Here is a 20741-nt window from a genome sequence, read left to right on the forward strand (position 1 = left end):
TTATCAAAGATTATGAATCTATGAATGACTTGGTGGTTGAGAATAGAATCCATGGTTGAGGAGTGGAGTCGTTAACTATCTTGAGATTAGATTTGAAGCCAAGATTTAGTTTCAAGGTTGAAGGTGGAGTTTAAAATCAGATTTGGGGTTACCTGAACCTTGTGTAGGATGTTAACAAGTGTGTTTATGTTATGATAGCACTTCAAATTATACATTGCATCCAAATTTGATAATAAAGGTTGTTAAAATGCTATTCAAAAATTATTGCATTTGAATCAAATATAACAAACATAATCAAAATTAATGATATTCCATAAATATGAATAATACACATGATCCATGATAAATTGAACATTACTAGATACTAAATTAATATGTATATCATTGTGCACATAAATGACAAAAATATATATCAAAATACATGTATCCATAGAAATTTTTTTACACAAATATATATCAAAGATCATGTATCCATAGACAAAGTACTCAAATATATATCAAAATACATAAATCCATATACAAAATGTGGTTGATCATGTCATCAGAATGTGTATAATATCAATGTTTCTATATACAATGTGGCATATGCCATCTCAAAATGTCTCATGATGCATCCTAAGACAACTATACTATCCTAGGGTGTTGGTGGATGATCAAAATGCAGTCTCTTCGCTGCACTAGGTGGATCGGATGCCTCCTACATAAACAAAAAAGGAAAACCAAAAGTTAGACTACTAAATTTATATGATTCTTTATATCTAACATTGAATTAATCAAATGCATAATGATCCTTTTTGTAATGAAGATTTATACTATCAAAAATTTATAATAAATACCTCTCTCGTCGACCTCCTACGCCAGTCAGGAGTCCTCTTGTATGCCATCGGCAATGATGGTACCTCACTGATTATGGGCTATATATGTTCAAATACATTTGTCAGATCAATCTACAATTTAAATGATAACATTATAACTCATCAATGCTAAATTTATAACATATTTAATCATGAATTCAAACTACAACTTACTATTGTAAGCTTCGCCTGAGGAGAGAGTGGCTACATCACCAAATCTACATAACTCTCCCATCGGACCTCTTGTGCACTAGGAGTCTCCTATGAGATACAAAATAGTAGTTGTTAATATCACATAAATTAGCTTTGAATTTATTTATGAAGATAAGTGATGCAGGAGCATCCCATGCTCATCAGGGAAACATTGAAGATCCAAGGCATTACAGAGGTCATGGAGCATCTCTTGAAGTCAATTGGGAAATCCTTGCACCAATTATGGCTCATGGAAGCATAAAAAGTTATAATGTTGGACTCATATGTGGAAAAAAGTTGTAATTGGGCATGAGATAGGATTTTAGGATTTCATATGGTAGATGAGTCATTTGATAGGTTCATGTAGGTTGTCATGATCATATCTTGTCATTAGACAAGTCAAAACATTTAATAAGCTCATTAAAAGCATAGTTTAATAGTTAGAAATTCGAATAGTAACGGTTATGTGTTTTTTGGAGGGAAACTCCATAATTTAAATTTTATGAAGAGTTAACAAATGAAACTAATTGGAGGAGGGGGTTACTAACCATCCCTTGAAACTTATAAATTGTGATTGTACGACCTAGAGGGTCAGATTTATATGGACTATCTCAAAAAATTGAATGAAAGTGCTTGGTTTTCAAGAGCAACTTGAATAATCCTTTGTTTTGTAAGTGCTTTTTGATATTGGAATGAGTGGTAATATCATCTTAGATATGTAAATTCATGGTGAATGCTGAAGGAGAAGTTCTAGAATTGAGTTTTGGGGTTTGAACAAGCAAGCCCTAGTTTTTAAGCCATTTTAAGGAGGGTTTTGAAGTTTGGGTATTTAGGAGTGTGACCAAGACCTATAATCTTGAAAATACTTTGATTTAGATCATTAATAGAGACTATGAAAAAGGATTAAATCAGATTACAAGTTTGAAGGGTACTTGCTTTGTAAAAGTGGTCTAATTAGGCCTAATTCTGAGACAAACTACCCTGTTCCGTACAATATTTCCAAAGGAGTGATATCTGATTTTTGGATATGTTATAAAACTCAAAAAAGGTATCTGAAAAGCTAGTTTATTTTCTTGGTGTTTTGAAAATTTTGGGAGAAAAATCAAGAAAATAGGGTCTGTTGATCCAAAGAAGAGAATAGCCTAGTAATGGGCAAAACTGGTCTCTTTTGTATCTACTAAAGATTTGTGGGTTTGGAAAGCTTAGAAACATGTTGGTTGAAGTTTTTTAGGGTGTGTAGAGGTGGAGGGAACACTTGGTGAATGTAAATCCAAGTTTGAGTCTTTGGTGGCATTGTGTGCATTTGGGAACAGCATTGAAACATAGGGGTTGGGTCCATATTGTGCTTGAATTTGCAAGTTTGTGGTTAGATCCTCCATCCTCTACATCAAATGGTATCAAAGCATCAAAAAAGTCTTTTGGGAGTAGATAAGTTGTAGGTTTCGTCATCATAGGAGTCTTTGTCATCCTTAGTGTGCTGGTCCCTTTGTTGAAGCCTTGGAGTGTCTAATTCCTCCTTGTGTGTCCCAGAGTTGAAAGGTAAATAAGTGGTGTCCAGAGATTTCTTGGTGAGGAAAGATAACGAATCGGTGAGTTAGCCCTTGAGAAGGAAGAAAACTTATTGTGAAAATGGCTCCTAAAAATCAAATGGCTAGAGAACTTGAATAATTGAGAGAAGAGTTGGCAAGAGAGAAAAGAGAGAAGAGAGAACTTGAAGCATCTAGAGTGAGGGAAGAAAGATAGATGAGAAGAGAGAGGCTGCAGCTTATTGCAAGGATAGAATCCTTAGAAAAGGAAAGGCAAGAACCTAGAGGAGAAGAGGTTAGAAGAAGAAATCATGGAGAGAACTATGAAGAAGAAGAGGTTGGTAATGCAAGGCAAGAGCATGAGACAACATATGTTCCTAAAGAAAGGAGATTTATGAGAATCATTAAAGCAATACAAGGTAATGGTGGGAAGACCCATATTGATTTGCTAATATACCAGGGTAAAATGGATAGTGAAGAAGTACTAGGGTGGATAGAGGCCCTTGAAAACTACTTTGATCTTGAAGACATAGAGGTAGATAAGAAGGTAAACATAGCAAAAGCAAGATTGAGAGGAACAACACTCACTTGGTGGACTAGTGTTCAGAATGAGAGAGAGGAAAGGTGGTGCAGGGCACCTAACCTATGTGGCAGGGGGGAACAAGCATCTATGTTGTCGGACACCTTGCCACTCCATGAAAGCGAGGATTCAAGTAGATTAGGAAGTTGGAATAAAGGTTTGGTCCATATTTTACAAGTTGGTCTATGTTTTGTAATAAAGGCACATGTAAGGCCCATGAGCATTTTGGTGTGGTTATATACCAAGTGACTCCATGGGACCAAAAGGCCTTAGAATAGGGTATTTAGAGTCTAAACAGTATTAGAAAAAAGTGGTTGTTTGTTTGTTTTATGGTTGGGAATGCCTATATGGTTGTTCCAATGGTCATGTAGACCTTTATATATGTCATATGTGATCTCAGTTGAAAGGGGGAGATCAGAGTGTACGGTGGTTTGGAGAAAAAAATAATAAAAACTTCATTTTTTTGAAAATTTATTGGTAATCGCTCAGCTGTTACACTTGTACAGATCTGTATGGAACTTTTATGATTGCTAAGTGTGTGAAATATTTTTAGGGGTGAGTTAGGAAACTGTTGGTTTTGGTTTGACTCAAAAATGAGTTGGGGTTTAAAAGTTATCTGCATTTTAGTAGAAGGTGGTCTGAAAAGCCTTGTTTCCTAGACCCTTCCACAAATGCATCCCTAACTTGCATTCCCACTAGTGCCACCCTCTAAAACTGAGGGATATGCAAGTTAGGAGACTAGGAAACATAATGCCAGAGGTTGGAGGCTTGGAGAGAAGGGCAACTATTTTTCCAAGTCGGCCCTAGGTCAAGAAAGCCCATGTGCTTGATTGGTTTTGCCAAGGTAATTGGTAACATTCATGGTTGCAGGCACTTCTGATTAGTTTGAGTGCTGGAGTTGGATGCATTGAGTGTGTTGGAGATTTCCTTAAGTGTTTTGGGTCTTGGGAACCCCCCTTGCCCATTCTTCCTCAAAGCCCTAGCCTAACTTGATCAACTAGGCCTAGGTACCAAGAAGCAGTTTGGAGGTTGCTGGAGCAAGATCAGCCCAAAAGCTTTTGGATTCTTAGTAGGTGCCAAGAAGGGTGTTTGGACCTATGGAGAAGTCCCTATGCTGTTAAGGGATACTGGGAGAAAAGTGCAAAGAAGCTAATTGGAAGGCTACAAGGTTTGTAGGCCTAGAAGTGCAAAGGTGTGTTGAGATTTTGGTAGAACCAAACAAATTGATGATTTTGGGTTGGAAGAATATGTCCATGATTGTCTCCATTTCTGGTGATAGTTGGTGAGGCTTTTGAAGTGGGATTGCCTTGTTTGGCTTGGAGGTTGAGTATAACCAAAGTGGGTAAGAGGACTTGTGAGAAGTCCTAGAATCCTAAGTTGGATTGTGATAGCCATTTATTGGCTTGTGGAAGGTGATTGCTATAGACTTTGCATCAAAAGGGGATTGAATAAGATTTCAGATTGGGAGAGAATGAAGACCATGGTGAGAAATCAATTCTTGCCATATGATTTAGCAATCCAAATAAAGATAAGAGGGAACAATTTGAAACAGAGGGATATGGATGTCATGTCCTATACTAAGCAATTCCATACCCTGAGTATTAGGGGAGGACTGGAAGATAAAGATGAGAAGGTGGCTAGATACATTAATGGCCTCAAGTACAATATTCAAGATGAAATAGGATTGAATGTACCAAGGACACTTGGAGAATGTTTTCAGTTGGCAATCCAGGTAGAGGAGAAGTTGAAAAGAAAGAATTAGAGGCAAGAAAATTAGAGAGGAGGTGGAACAATGAGAGGAAGAGGTGTAAGAAGTCAGTTTGACACTTCAAAAAATCAAGACAAAGATAAAGGAAAAGAGATTACATCTAAGACAAGAGGAAGTTTCAGGGGAGTAAGATTTGGAAGTGGAAGAGGTAATAGTGTTTTCATAGGTAAATGCTTCACATGTGGAGGAGTAGACAATCAATCCTACAAGTGCCCTGAGAAAGGTGTGGATTTCAGGAAGGAGGAGAGGAGAGTCACCTTGACCCAAGGAGAAGAGGAAGAAAAGAAGTACGATAATGCAGACCCTGAACTTGAAGGAGAATCTTTGATGGTGAGAAGAGGACCACAAATGCAACAGCAAAAGGAGACCAAACCATCCATTTTTAGGACAAATTGCATGAGCCATGGTAAGATTTGTAAGATGATAATAGACTCTGGTTCCTTTGATAATTTAGTGTCTTATGAAATGGTAAATAAACTAGGATTGAAGAAGTATCCTATTGATAGACCATATAGGGCATCTTGGGCTAGTGATGCACAAAATATTGTTGTAAGGGAGCAAGCATTAGTGGATTTCTCTATAGGAGAATATAAAGATCAAGTTATATGTGATGTCATTCTAATGACATGCTGCCATGTAATCCTTGGAAGGCCTTGGTAAGCCTCAAGGAACACTATTCATTTTGGCTCATCAAATGTTTATATAGTACACAAAGATGGTGTGAAGTTTAACTAAATCCTTTGACTGGTCATGATGAGTAAAGAGTTATTTATTTTGGAAAGAAAGAGTTTGTGGACTTACAGGAGCAGAGGGAGAGTAAACATGATATGACAGATCTGCCACTGAAGCCATCTCTTTTGGTTATGAAGGATGAGATTGTTCAAGACAAAACTCAGAATTCTGCTTACAAGTAGATAGTGACAACAAAATGAGTGATTATAGGAATAGTATGGTGTCCTTTGGTGATGAGAGTGAACAAAGAAGTGAACATATCCATGGAGGATAAGAGACAGGGTCAGCATGACCTTAGACAACAAGTTATTTAGCCTTGGTCAAGGATAAAACATGACTGTTCATAATCAATAGGCAGTAAGGTTACCATGATTGGTAACAAGGATCCAATGTTTTTTGTTTCTAATGATTTGTATGTAGGTGTGTAGGGTAATAAATTGTAGGTGCAAAGTTGCAAACATCCCTCTATAAGGATGAGAGGAAATAAGATAGTACCCCTTAACTCTTGGGACAAGATTTACTTTGAAGGTGGGGTGTTTGGTGCAGTGGCACCTATTAAATCATCTAAGAGAGCCTTGGTACCAGATGAAGATAGAGGATGAAAGACATCATTGATTGTTAACTGAGATATATTAAAACCAATAATGGAATTATGTAATAAACAATGTACTTTGAAAGACAATAGTCATAAAAGTCCTAGTAAGGACCTAAGGGCAACATGATGTAAAATGGCCAAAAGAGCCATATGGGGTAGTATTAGGATAGTTTCATACTTAGTTGCATTTAATAAATCCATATGACCAATTTTGAGTCAATGGAATAGTTTGGAAAGTTAGGGAATGCATAAAAACTATAGTTTGAAATTTGAATTTCATATTCAAACGATCATATTAGTTTTGGAGGGAAAGTAGTAATTTGGTATTTGTTTGATTAAATAAACCTTTTTAACCAACTTGGTTGGTTGGACAGGTGCATATAAGCCTATTTAAGTTGTAATGAACATATGCAAGACATGAATCATTATTGGTATGAAAAAAATCATAGAAATTGTATAGAACAACAATCATACTTTCCTCTGCATCAATAAGAAAAATAAAAAATAAATGATACTTATACATACAATGGGGCTCTCTGTGCGAATGGAAATCCCTGATGATCTAGGACGCCGAATCTGTATAGGCTCATCGCCAGTAGCCACACCCTATATACAATAAAGAATGTAATTAAATGGGATTACCACAAACATTTTACAATAATGCGTCGATATTTAATCAAATAGAAAACATCTAATTACCTTTCCTTTGTCAGTGCATGCTGGCTCACCCCCCGCACTTTGTCCCCTTGCGGCAGGTGGTATCTGCAAGATAAAAGAAAGATTAGCAATCATATATGCTACAATATCAAATAGAAAAAAAAATGCAAACACAACATAATGTACCATAGATGTCTCAAGGCCAAATGAAATGGCTGAGAGTGTAGCATCGTCTATCTGTCTGAGCTCCTCCTCAGTCATCAACTAAACATGAATGAAGATCACATACATGTAAAAGTCAGTATGGCTTAAAAATTAAAATTACTCTATTATAAAAATTAACTTTAAATTGCATATGTCATAACAAAAAAATGTATACACATACCGACACTGAAGGAGTCCATGCCTTTGCATTCCCCTCCTCTCTCGCATCAGGGACTGTAGCCTCTACGCGTGCATCTGGTGTATCCTCGTCTAATACAAAATGATACTCAGGAAGATCACCTATGGGACCCAGACAAATATTCTTGCATGTAATGCAAGTGTGATGCACACAAATGTGTGATGAGCTAGCCGATGATGAACTGGCACCAACATCATCAACATGAGGAGGTAGGACTGACCTAGCCTAAGATATCATTAGGCTACTCAGCCTATGAATGGTTTTGACCGTCTGAGAGCTAGCCTCTACCATAATATCTGGATGCTACACTCGAGGAGGGGGGGAGATGTTAGTGGGGGGGACAAAAGTGCCAAGTTTCTTCTACTGGGAAGAGGGTCTATCCTGAGGAGCTCCTAGTCCTAAGCTCATGTTGGGCTTCATGCTCCAATAGTTCACTTTAAGTTTCAACACAAATTTTGCATATAATTTTTTAAGGAAATAAAATGGTATGTCTAAATTTCCATGTGGAGGGATATCAAAGACCATCCACCAACGATCCTAAAAATTTGCATGTATGGCATCATTTGTGCACCATTTAATCGATAGTTTGGGTTTTTTTGGGTCAACTGGTATACCCATTTTTGGGTTAGCAAAAAGGCTAGCCAAATCATCTTTGGTTATGTTGAGGGTCGCGACCTCATCATAATCCAAACCATCATCAAACATCTAGTGCATTTTATCATGCCAACGAAGAGCGGCATTTTGTTGGTTCGTAAGGGTTTCAATGTTATCCATTATGGTGTTTAACGTGGATAACATAGGAGCCACTGCAAGTACATTATTATATGTTCTATGCAAACCTCTCAACTCGGTGAGATTTTAATTTATCAAATCCTTGATTCAAGGAGGGTTTTGAGGAGGTAGAGGATCATTGGTGGACGATTTTGTGGGGATACTAGATTGTTTGGTGGTGGGTTATGAGGAATATTATTCCTTGCCTCAATGTCATCATTCTGATCAGCCATTCCTATTGAATTACAAAACGTAATATATATTTAAAAAAAATCTAAATTTTAACCATTTTGTCAAAAAAACCCTAGATTCAACTAAAACAAACAAAATCATCCTAAAATCTATTAAATTTAGGTTAAAAATGAGATGGGGAAAAAAAAAGTACCTAAATATCTGATATCTGATCTCGTATCTGATATCCGATATAACATCAGATATCCGATATGGCCGCAATAACATATAATGAATATAATATATATAATATAACATATAATATATATTACATTATATTACATTTTATATATTTTTATATTATATTTTATATATATTATATTATATAATAATAATATTATTATATTATATTATTATAATATAATACATTATAATATTATTATTATAGTATAATATTATACGATTATAATATAATAATAATAAAATTATTATTATTATAATATAATAGTATGATATATTATTTAATATTAATATTTACTAATAGTAATATTAAATAATATATCATACTATTATATTATAATAATAATAATTATTATTATTATTATAATAGCGGTATAATATTATTACTCTAATTATCAAATATCTGGTCACATGTCAGATATATGATATCATATCGGGTATTCGATGTCAAATCGGATATCCGATAAGGCTCAGCCTTACCTTCCAAGTTTGGTTCCTAGATAGGTGAAAAAAAGTCTGAGTGGATTTTGAAGTGCTTTTAGGTGTCTTCAAACTCTTTTTTTTTTCACATCGGGCCACTTTTTGGCACACCATGATCCTGCACATACCCTCATTTGAATTGCAAGATCTTTTCTTCTTTTTAGGGATTGAAAGAGTTGCTCCATTGCTTGCTTGAGTTGGGCAATAGCCATTTCCAAATCTAGCTTCTCATTGTCAATAACCTTGTCAAGTCTAAATATATCTATAGCCTTTGATCTTTGCTTAAGTTGTTAAATTTTTCTCTAGGAACCAAAAAGCTATGATACCAATTGTTGGAAATATTATGAAAGGCTAAGCTACTGAAAGGGGAGGGGTGAATCAATAATAGATAAAACTTTGAACTTCAATTACTAATTAATCATTCACATATATTCTGATCCAATTGCATGCATAAAACTGAAAACATGAAAGCATACACCACTTTAACACACAAGATTTGGTGACCCAGAAACCTTCCAAATAGAAAGTAAAATTGGGGTGGGGATGATACCCACAAGCTATAGTATTGCAGTATAAAGTTGGTTAGTTAAGGCCTACATTAATCACTTCTGATGATTTGTCTTGTTAGGAGCAATAAGGACTGCTAGGTCCACCTTTTTAAAGGATTTACAAACATACAATGAAGTATGCACTTAGTAAAGAGATTTACCCAAGACTGTTAGGTCTGCATTGTTAAAGGATTTCATTGATCCACCTGTTAGGATGAAGCAGTAGCTGATTTCTAAAGTTTGCTAAATGAGATTCTACTATCGACACAAATCACCTTACTGTGATAGATGAATCTTTGCTACTCGTTATACTGTTGTAGCCTTTATAATTCACTCCTCTACTTTTTTTATTACATTCACATTATTCACATATATTCACATTTTTAATTCATACTTTGGATATGATACAATACATTAAATATACATCAATCCAATTAAAAAATTACAAAGTTAGCCACAATACAAGTTTACACAAATATTACAAAGTCGGCTGAAATGTAGACACTCAGGTTCTAAAGATTGACTCGGTGAGGTTTTGATACTCGACATCCACTATCAAAGCTCAACATCATCATGCACTCGATAGATGTAGAAGCTTGACCCATATTGATCACTTCCAAGTAGTCTTGAACTCAATCTGCACTGGTGACTCGATGAATATTGTGAAACTTGGCATATAAACTAAAACACTTGATTCACACTACATAAATCGGTCAATGCTTTCACTACGAGCTCAGTATAAACTAAATCACTTGGTTAACATTGGGTGGCTTGGTCAACAATAGATTCACATCACATAAATTGTGAACTCGGTAAGCACTGCACAATTTGGTTTACACTGGTAAACTCGGCATACACTGAGATGCTCAATTTACATTGCAAGTCTTTATCATAGTGGTAACTACTTGGGACAAACTAAAATCTATCCAAAGGACTTGGTAGCAACTATAGAACTCGATAGCAACTTAAATTCTTGTGTAACACTATTAATTGTACAATAAGCTCATTAGATACTTACAATTTGAAAAATTGTATGTTACTAATAACAAACTTGACTGTTATGTCAATAGAAATCAAACTCAAAGGTCATGATCTTGAATTCATGTCACATCGACGAATCCAAAAAGCTAAAGAAATTAGATACTTGTCTTTTATCTTAAGATAATTAGGCTAGGATTTAGGATTTGGACTTGAAAGCTATCTCCCCTCTTCTACCATTGAGATACTGTGATAGGGCACACTCATCTTGGCAATTCAAGGAACTTGATTCTGGTATCTGGAATCTGCATAAAAGTTGAACACATACATATGCATGTGTACTTAAACTAAACAGGCAATGGTGGGGAGTGGTACATCATGTAGATCCTGACTAGAAAGTGACCACAACTCCCTCCCTCAACCACATCAGATACATCAAACATAAAGTAAAACATACGTGTACACCATGCATATACAACTATGGGGTAAGTAACCATAAAGCCACAAATAAATCAACCATCTAAATATCATCATGAAAACAACTGAAATCAATTTATGAAGTATACAAATCATCATCATCAAATGAATAATTTTGACCACATAATATATTTGAGTATGAAGTAGCTCATTAGATATATAATCCAAACATGTAAATAGTATCAACCAAATTAGGTAACGAAGTACCACTAAAACAAATCACACAATCATGAAAGCTAGCCTAAAAGAATTCGATAGTAGAACATAAAAAAAAACTAGGGGTAGGCACTACAATAGGACCCACATTGAGTGTGCTAGTTGTACCCCTCGAGCTTGGTGTCCCACTCCCTCTTGGGCTTCTGTGCTCATAAATCTTGATGGTTGTATTTGGACATGAAGTCCCTTAGATTTTTGGCCTCACTGGTTCATAGCTCTAGTCAAAAGCAAAATGTTATTGATAAAAAAAAATACATAGAAAAAAGTTATGCCTCATGAAATAAACATGACCTTAAATAATGATTATTACTAAAAAAATAGTTATTAATAGGTACATCAAAGTATACACAATTCATTTCTAATAAATAAATCTACACAAATACCTCATAGATAAATGATTGTTTCATCTTGAAATTCTCATGGTTTAGTTGCTATAAATATTAGAAAGTGATTAGCTACTTTAAAATGTTTATTTCAATGTTGACCAAAAAGTGTAACCCATTACTATGCAAACACCCACCAACTGTCAAACAAAATGGTGGAGTCACGCATTTATCATATGCCACCTCAAACACATTGAAATCATTACACAAATCCAAGTGGTAGGGGGTATTGAAACCATAATCCAACCCACATACCAAAATTTTCCACAACATCATTAAAAACATAAATACTAATGATTCTAAAACAGTGATTGTTGATATTGATAAGAATCAAAACCACACGATGATTTAGGCTAGACCTAGGATCCACCATATATACGAATGCCACAATAGCATAAGAAAAGTAACATCCCCTCTATAAAGTTAGCTTCATGATTGGTGGCAAACAAACATCATTTGGCCAAACAAAGCGCATGAATAATGTAATCTTAACTTCTTGAAGAGATATAAGATCAATACCAAAATGTTTTAAATGAGTATCCCACTCAAAAACTTCTTAGAGAGGTTAATGAGACCTTAGACATTCCAAGAAAGGAAATTCATGGAAGATAGTCTTGAATATCATTACCCTCTAACACCACCTCAGAGTAAAAGTGATTCTAAAAATTGAATGTTCAGGGTAAACCCAATTTAAGAATGGGCATCACATAAATATTTGTTTCTTTGAATCAAACTCTCCATCCTCCAAGTACCAAGTTGGGTTGTGAGAATTCATAACGCAAGAGGATGAGATGGCGGCTCTCATTGGAACAATAGTTTGTTGAAGTTAGTTTTTGTCAAAATTCTTATCATCAACAATAACTCAACAATATGACTACAAAGTTCTTCATTATTCATTTTAACTTGTGGGTGTAAGCTTGTTAATATTTAAGATTGAAGTTAATATCTAAGCTCTAATATGCCTCATATTAAGATTTTAAAATTAGAAATTCTTACTTTGTTTCTTTAAATACAAATTATAAGATATAAATATTTTTGTAATTAAAAATAAAATATAAATATTCCATGCTTGCTACATGAAAGCTAAATACTTTTACATTATAAACAAAATTTATAACATATTGTAGTTTCACATTCATTAATTAAATTCTGTACCATTCTTTTAAAGAAATGTTTTAATAGAGGATCTTTCAAATATTTTTATTTTGATATTTAATGTTGATTTATTACTCTTTTTTACTTGCTGAAGGTCGAAACAGAACAACACTTTGTGTTAGAATGTGATGCATACAAATACATCAGATTTAAATTCTGGTTCAGTCGGAAGGCTGTTCCTTGCTCCTAGATGTTAAAAATCTACCTATCTATCTATCTAAATAGCAAATTGTCAAGCTGGCAGTAAAATTAGAAAGGTTTCCTTTTGCTGAATATATATAACTTCACTACCTAGTGGTGTAAAACGTAAACTTTCTATGTTAATTTCCGTCTTCGTGTTTGTTATTAGTTTTGTTTATGGGCATTATAAGCAGCCATAAATGATGGGAACATTCATGCGCCACCAAAAATCAATGGAAATATAATTGAAAAGCAAAGGCGAATTCCGATTCTCTCGCATGCAAGGCTGAAACCCCACGCCCTCTGATTATCAGAGTATTGTCCATTTAAAATCTTTGTGATATCTGAATGTAGTGATATCTGAATTGTCCATTTAGTGGATTTATTGTTACTTTTGTTGTCTTGTTTTTAGAGTACTGTCCAGTGATTCTGAAGACCTTATACCCTCCTATGTAAATACAATTGCAATGCTTAGATCCACATGCATATAATCCCTTCTCTGCAAGTTTTGATTTGCCCATGCTTCTCTTAGTATTGTCAAGCTAAAACCAAACCCTAACTTGGGAGAAAACATTTAGCTTCAAAAGTAATAAAAGAGCAGTAAAGATACTAGAAATTATGCACCTTTAATTGTAGTTCACTCTAGTCTAACCTTCTAGTATAATAATAATTGAAATGCTTATTACTGTATCTATGTAGTAGAATTTCACGCTGCCACTCCTTTGTACTCTTACATTTACATCCTGATAATAGATCACTTAGTATGATTAGAAACATTAATATAAAAAATATTATCACGTACTCATTAATTAAGCTTGCCATAGAGTAGGTCTTTTAACATAATGACTATTCCTTAATGTTCCTTTTGTTTGCCAATCACAAAATTCTTCTACAAATAATTTGTTTTAAGACCGACTCTTTGCTTGTAGTTTTTCATCTTTGATGTGCTCTGCAAAACATTCTTTGAACTCTACTTTGATTAGTACAGCTATTCCAACAATAAGAAGTTAGATCCAGCGCCACTTATATATTTTTTTATTCTGAATTTGTTTTAATTTATTTTAATTGATGGTATTATGTAATGATAAAGTCATTTCAAGATGAATTAACGTAAGGTTCTATACAGTGGGGTTTCTTAATTTTTTTTGAAAGATTTTGTAGACATTTTAGGAACATTTTTAAGTTGATGCTCTCATTAATTTAGTAGTGCCTCTCAGCTTAAAAGTTCAAGCTTCTTAATTTAAGAAGACTAGAAGTCTTATGAAGAAAACTGTGAATAGAAGTTTATTAAATAAATATAATTTTTCTTGAATCTAAAATATTATATAATTGACAAGTAGCACTAAAAATTCCTAGACGTGTTGAACAATTTCTAATCCCACCCCAGTTTTATTCACTGCAATAAGCAGTCCCAAAAAAATAAACTATTATTTTATAAGAAAAGATTCAAAACAATCTCATCAGATAATTTTTTTTTGTTTTATAAGACACCCTGCTCTATGAGAATAGAACCTTACCCTTAGTCATCTTTAATGCAAACTAAAAATTTATTTTAAATTCTCTTTAAAATCTCTTTCATTCTTTTCAAGCATCATTAGAGTTAGGGAGCATTATAACAAATTAAAAGCTATGTAAATATTTGCTGTTACAAATAATATGCCTTAGTCCTTGTTATTGGTATTTGACTATGGAATTGGACATTTCCATCTAAAATTTGTAGAAATTTGCATAATTCTATAGATTTAAAAAAAAATTCAAATCCTCCTCACATCATTTTTTTCCCAATGTCAAGCTGAAATAAACATTACATCTCATAAATACTCTAAAAATGTCCAACAACATTTCACCCAAATATAATTCTTTAGCTAAGGAGAAAACTTAGAATGCAAATATTTGAACTCTAAGCATCCTGCTAAGTCCAGAAGTCTAGAGAACTGTATCATTCCTTTTACAAGGATAAGCTCTATAAATTTTATGTTTTCACAGTCTATTTTCAGTATTTCTGTAAGCTGCTTTTTAGATAAGTTTTCTGAGGACCTTGTTTGAAGTTGTGTAAACTATTTGTCTTGATTTTAGTTCTTCAAATCTTCTCAACTAAGAAAATATATTCAATTTTCTTATCTAGTAAATTTAATCTTCCTAGTTAAAAAAACTATAACCACTAGAAGACTAGGAGCATCTCACTTAGAAACCAGTAATTTTGAAAAAAAAAGGTACCAACCAGAAAATCAAGCATGCAGTTCATTATTGCTAGCTCTTGAGGATAAATCCATCTGATTTAGTATAATTTTAGCTGTATAAAGTATGAACATTCAAACTTTGGATTGTTTAGACAATAGCTTACTATTGTATTAACTAGATTTTGTACAAGAGCTATTTTTTCAGTTGTAGAACTAAAGTTTTTTCAGTGATCTTTTATATGTATATGTCATTTTATAGTAATTTAAATTCTTTTTTGAATTGCAGATGTTAATGGTGATTGATATGGGAGACATTTATTGTGAGCTATCTGCAGAGAATGTCTCTAATGAAAGTGGTGGTATCCAGGTAAGGATGCATTCGATTCAACACAACTATTTTATGCATTGTCATATTTTGTTGTTTTATGGTTTTAAAATGACTTTATCTTGTCTAAGTGTTAGAAATGAATCTTGATGTAATGACAGCGAGATCAAGATTATATTTATCCTTGTTCTGAAGATGAAGTAATTAATTTCCTGAAATAAAGTCCATTTGCAATCTGGCTTATTATACCATTAATATATTGTTCCATATAGTGTTCCCTTTTCTAAAGATGATGTAATATATTGTTTCTTTTTTTAATATATGATGTTTAAGCCATCCAATTTTATACCAAATATTTTTTTTTTCCACCCACTTCTCAGCTTTCTCTTGATCTCATCTCTTCTTCCTATTTCTTCAAGTTTCTGTTACCCATCAGTTTGACTTTCAAATGCAAATCTATAATTTTCTTCCTGTACATTTTTCAAAGATGGATACTTGCCATACAATACTTCATGTTGGATGCCAATGAAGATACTGGTTTACCTTTTCTCGAATTTCCCCATTAGTAATCATTCTATCATCTGTTGTAATCATGCTAGAAGATGCCCATATTTTGTCTGAAGAATGAGATTCATGTATAGGAAATTTGAAATCCATACTGATACTCCATTATTGGCTGCAATGACAAGTTACACTGGCATCATCTTCAAGAAATAGGTAGAAAAAATGAGGTTTTGAGGAGAAGAAGATTGCTTCTTTAAGAATGTGAAAATAAAATGACATTTAACTCCAAAGATCTGCTACCAAATGGAGTTTGGATATCTGGACCAAGATAACATTATAGCCAAGAAAGAGGAAGAAAAAAATGGGAGTTCTACATGAAGGTAGTATTAATATCATAAACTACATTTATTTTGTTTGAACAATGTTAAACAATTGGTTTGGAGATTTAAGCAAGTTAGACTTTGATCTTCCTGGTAGCAGCATGATAATCAAGAATAAGGATACCTATACAATCTAGCCCATTCGACTGGCAAACCATGCTACAACACATTTTGCATCTCTAGAAAGATTTATAAAATGTTAGATTTATTTTGAATCACACTTGAAAAATATTTATGTTGGCATAGGTATACCATCAAGGGCACTCATACAATGTGGCAGACATTCCAGCTGGCAATCTATGTCATGCATTTTTTTCTAATATATCTAATAAGATGAATGGGCAACAAATTATTTAAAAGGAATATGATTCTTTGCTTTCAAAAAGATGGAAAAGACACAGAAGGCATACTTTATGGTTGTCAAAGTGAACTTCTCTCATGTATGCAAATTGCTCTTACATAGTACACCCAAAAAATTTAAGTATCAGCTATTATTTAAAACATTAGATTCAAGGCATAATTTCTATTTAGTGTACTTAGCTGTGGAAAAGATGTGGGTATGTGGGGAGTGGGGAGTGGGGAGTGGTGATTTATATATTAAAAAAGGTGTGTAGGGTATTGTGTGTGTATTGGAGGGGGTGATAAAAAATGATCTTGGGTATAAATTTTTAAAAAATAGGAGTTTCTTTAATATGCTACAAACACATGTGTTGCAATTATTTTGTGGTTAAGTGAACTTGAGATCTTAACAAAAAGAAGAAATAATAAAGGGTGGGACATATCTCATAAAGGGCTTAGTATTTTTATTGAATGATTCCAAAAGCCTAATTTTAACCCATTCAATTGTAATTTGAGTAAGGCTATATATGATTAAGGCTTTATAATTATTTCAATAGAATACTGGGATCCAAAAAGCCTAGCAAAATTGGAAATGGATTGAGATCCTTTTTGATGTGGAGGGAAAATAAAAGACAATGTTTGTCATTGATATCAACATATTGTTATTCTATGAAGACTAGTAGAGTTACAAAGGAAGAAGTGTTTGGCATGGCTTGAGGATTGAAGATAAGATTATGTGCACTTGAGGTAATGTTCTATAGTATGTCTAGATGCTATAGTTAAGAGCATGTGCATAAATATGAAGAATGGTTAGAGTTATGGGGATTTTACTGAAGGTAGCTTTAAGAGAACATTTCTAGAAAGTGAGTACTATTGTTTTGAATCTATCTCCTTACACAAATGTAATTGGCTTAAGTGGACTAAGACATGAGATAGATGAAGAGGGTATAATCAAAAGATCATTGTGTGGAAAGTTATGAAGAATATGAGCTAATTGTATGTTTATAATCTTGAAAAGATGTAAAAATATAACGTAATGTGTATTGTAATTTCTTAAGATTGTACTATATTATTATTGTAAATTGGGAAAGCCTCAAATATGACTCAATACTTAATATTTAGGATTTTATATAAAGGAAAGATGTTTTCCTTGGATGAAAAGTGTGAGATATGAAGTCATATCTATGTAATGTGTAATGTGTGAACCTAAATGTGATTATTTTTTGACCATAGCAGAGATTGATGAGGATTGATGTATTGTTAACTTCAAAGGAACAATATTGGCAAAGAAGTTTTTGGTTAGTTAGTTAAGCGATCTTAAATATGCTTATCTGAGAGATTGTCTGGTGAAGACTATTTTTGATGCTATTTGGACAATGGGTTCATTTGTCCTCCATTTTAAACCTCTAATAGGGTTGACATGCACAAATCCTAATAGGGTTGGAATCTCCTAATATAGTTGGAATCTCCTAATAGATATTTAATGTCTCCTAACAAGGACTCATACATGTATTAATTGTATTTGATTGGCTCTTAAAGGGTCTACCCTTTCACAAGAAACTTTTATATTAATAAATTATCTTGTGGGCATCACTCCTACTTGGGTTTCCCCTCCAATCAATGGTTTCCCCAGTTAACATATCTGGTGTTCTTGTGCATGGTTATCTTTCTATGGTTATTGCATTTATTGTTTACATATTTTAGAATTATTAAAAATATTTATTTTTTTCTTAAAATGCATACCATATTCAACCCCCCTCCCCCCTCTCCGTTATCATGGTGGAATTTAATATCTAACACTTTACTTTATGCCATATTGAAATAACTAATTAGGTTAGCCTATTAAAGCTTCCCCAATGTACAATTGATTACCTAGGACCTCATCAAGGCATGCATGCCTCCTAAAGCTTCATTACAAATACTACAATAATGTTCTTGCATGTCACAATATAATCAATATAATTTCTAATAAGAATCAATACATTTCACCAGCACAATTAACTACCAATAAAATATATTGCATGTTTTGAACTTCTATGACCTCCCCAGAATTATCTCCAAGATATGCTAACATGAATATAGAAACACAAACATGTCTTCAACTATGATCCAAACTCATTTACCTTAATTCCACTTTGCCAATAAGATACAACCAATTTACTAGCAATTATCTCTGCCAATATTTCTTGTGTATTGATTTGCTATTAGTCTTCAGCAAATAAACTATAACTCATCCAATACTCAACAAAAATATACACAAACATAGGTGTAGCATTTGTACTCATTTATGAACATAATCCTAATCTTGCATAGCTTATCCTATCTAGTGTTAACTTTGATGACCTCATAATCCTCTATGATGTACACAATAGTTGTCTATCATGACAAATCTACCGTCAATAAAACACATAACTAGCATATCCAAGTGGAAAATAGACTTGTATTCCTATCAATCCACATCTTTGGCATTGATGGCAACATATGATGAGAAATCATAAATGACAAACAATTTTATGAATATCTTCTATATATATATAAATAAATATATATATATATATATATATATTCCCTAACAATTTCCCCTCTAAGTACAACTTTCTAAATATCCACGACATATACAACTTGTACATGATCTTAAAATGCTTAACATCAATCGATTCTTCTTAAGGTTTTTCATTGTAACTTCCCCCTTTGACATGAATGGAAAAGGTGTTAATATGCCAAATATCAATATGAAGTGCTCCTCCTTTGATGACTATCCTCATCAAAGTAGTGGCATTGGGTCAAGACAATCTAAAACACCAATAAAATATTACCATGTTCTCATGAAAACTATTATAAAAAAAATTTCATAAGAATTTGGTTCTTCAACTATTAAGAATTCTTCTTATTGCAACCACTCCCACATAGGAGTGGCACCAAGCATCACATCTAGGTGTATAAATAATGCTATATTTATGTTGGACTGATGCATTGTTGTATTACTTACTTTGTATCAGGTAGGGACCTTACCACAAGCATGTCTTTTAGATACTCAAAGGTGTCCTTAGCCGATAGTTTAGTAAAGATATCTTCTATATGTTCCTTTACACTCACATATTCTAATATACTTTCTTTTTCTGTAACTTTCTCTCTCAAAAAATGATACTTAAGCAATATGTTTATTCTTTGAATGTAAACTTGGATTCTTGACATCTTCACAATACTTATTTTATGCTCTTGAATGATGTACCTATGAGGAACAAGCTTAAACAATGTAAATGGTTAATGAAAGTATATGTATATCAAAGTACAAGCATATTCAAGAAACATTAACTTGATCTATTCAATTTTAATCTAACATGCTATGCTAAATCAAATTGAAAGCTCAAAACCATCTCATGTCTCCCTACCTATGATGGCTCAATTGCTCTTAGATCAAGCATCTCAGTGACATCTTAGGATGGGATATTGTAAATACTAGATGAAATAATGTAAACCTATCTAAAATGATGAATGAAACTATGATTTTGCATGCAAATATGGTGATAAAGATACAATAAAAATTCTATGAACTTATATGTAAATGACTAAATCTCAAGATCCTAAAAATGGCTATAACAACAATATGTCAATCTTGAATTATCTCTACAAATGCCTATATAAATGATGCATAAAACTTGGATGGCTTTTCTCTTGAAATGCCTTGTATTTATAGATATTTCAAGGGGTTTGGGTAAGGTTTATTTTTTACCATAGTTCCAAGAGGGTAAGGTTTAAATGAATAAAATAATAAATATCCATGTTTGAATATCTACCACCTTCTTTGAATATAAATCTCCATTTTTGACTATAAGTCTTCATGTTTGAATAGAATACTCCATTTTTTTGAATATAAAATGATTTTAGATTTTTATGAGGATAAAGTTCATTTTATTTTCTTTAAATTTGATTTTCATGTCCAATATTTCAAATGGGTTCAAATAGTTGATTTATTTGAATTTTTTATTTAATTCAAATTTTTATTTATTTTTGATTTGTTTTGATTTTTTATGCCAAATTTTGGGTGTCTACAAATGGACCTCTTTGAAGTGATATGCATAGTATGTTGGTTCAAAGAATTCTCTT

The sequence above is a fragment of the Cupressus sempervirens genome, chromosome 11, assembly GCF_028749045.1.
Source record: "Cupressus sempervirens isolate cs-2001-9-10 chromosome 11, ASM2874904v1, whole genome shotgun sequence".
NCBI classification, from domain to species: domain Eukaryota; kingdom Viridiplantae; phylum Streptophyta; class Pinopsida; order Cupressales; family Cupressaceae; genus Cupressus; species Cupressus sempervirens.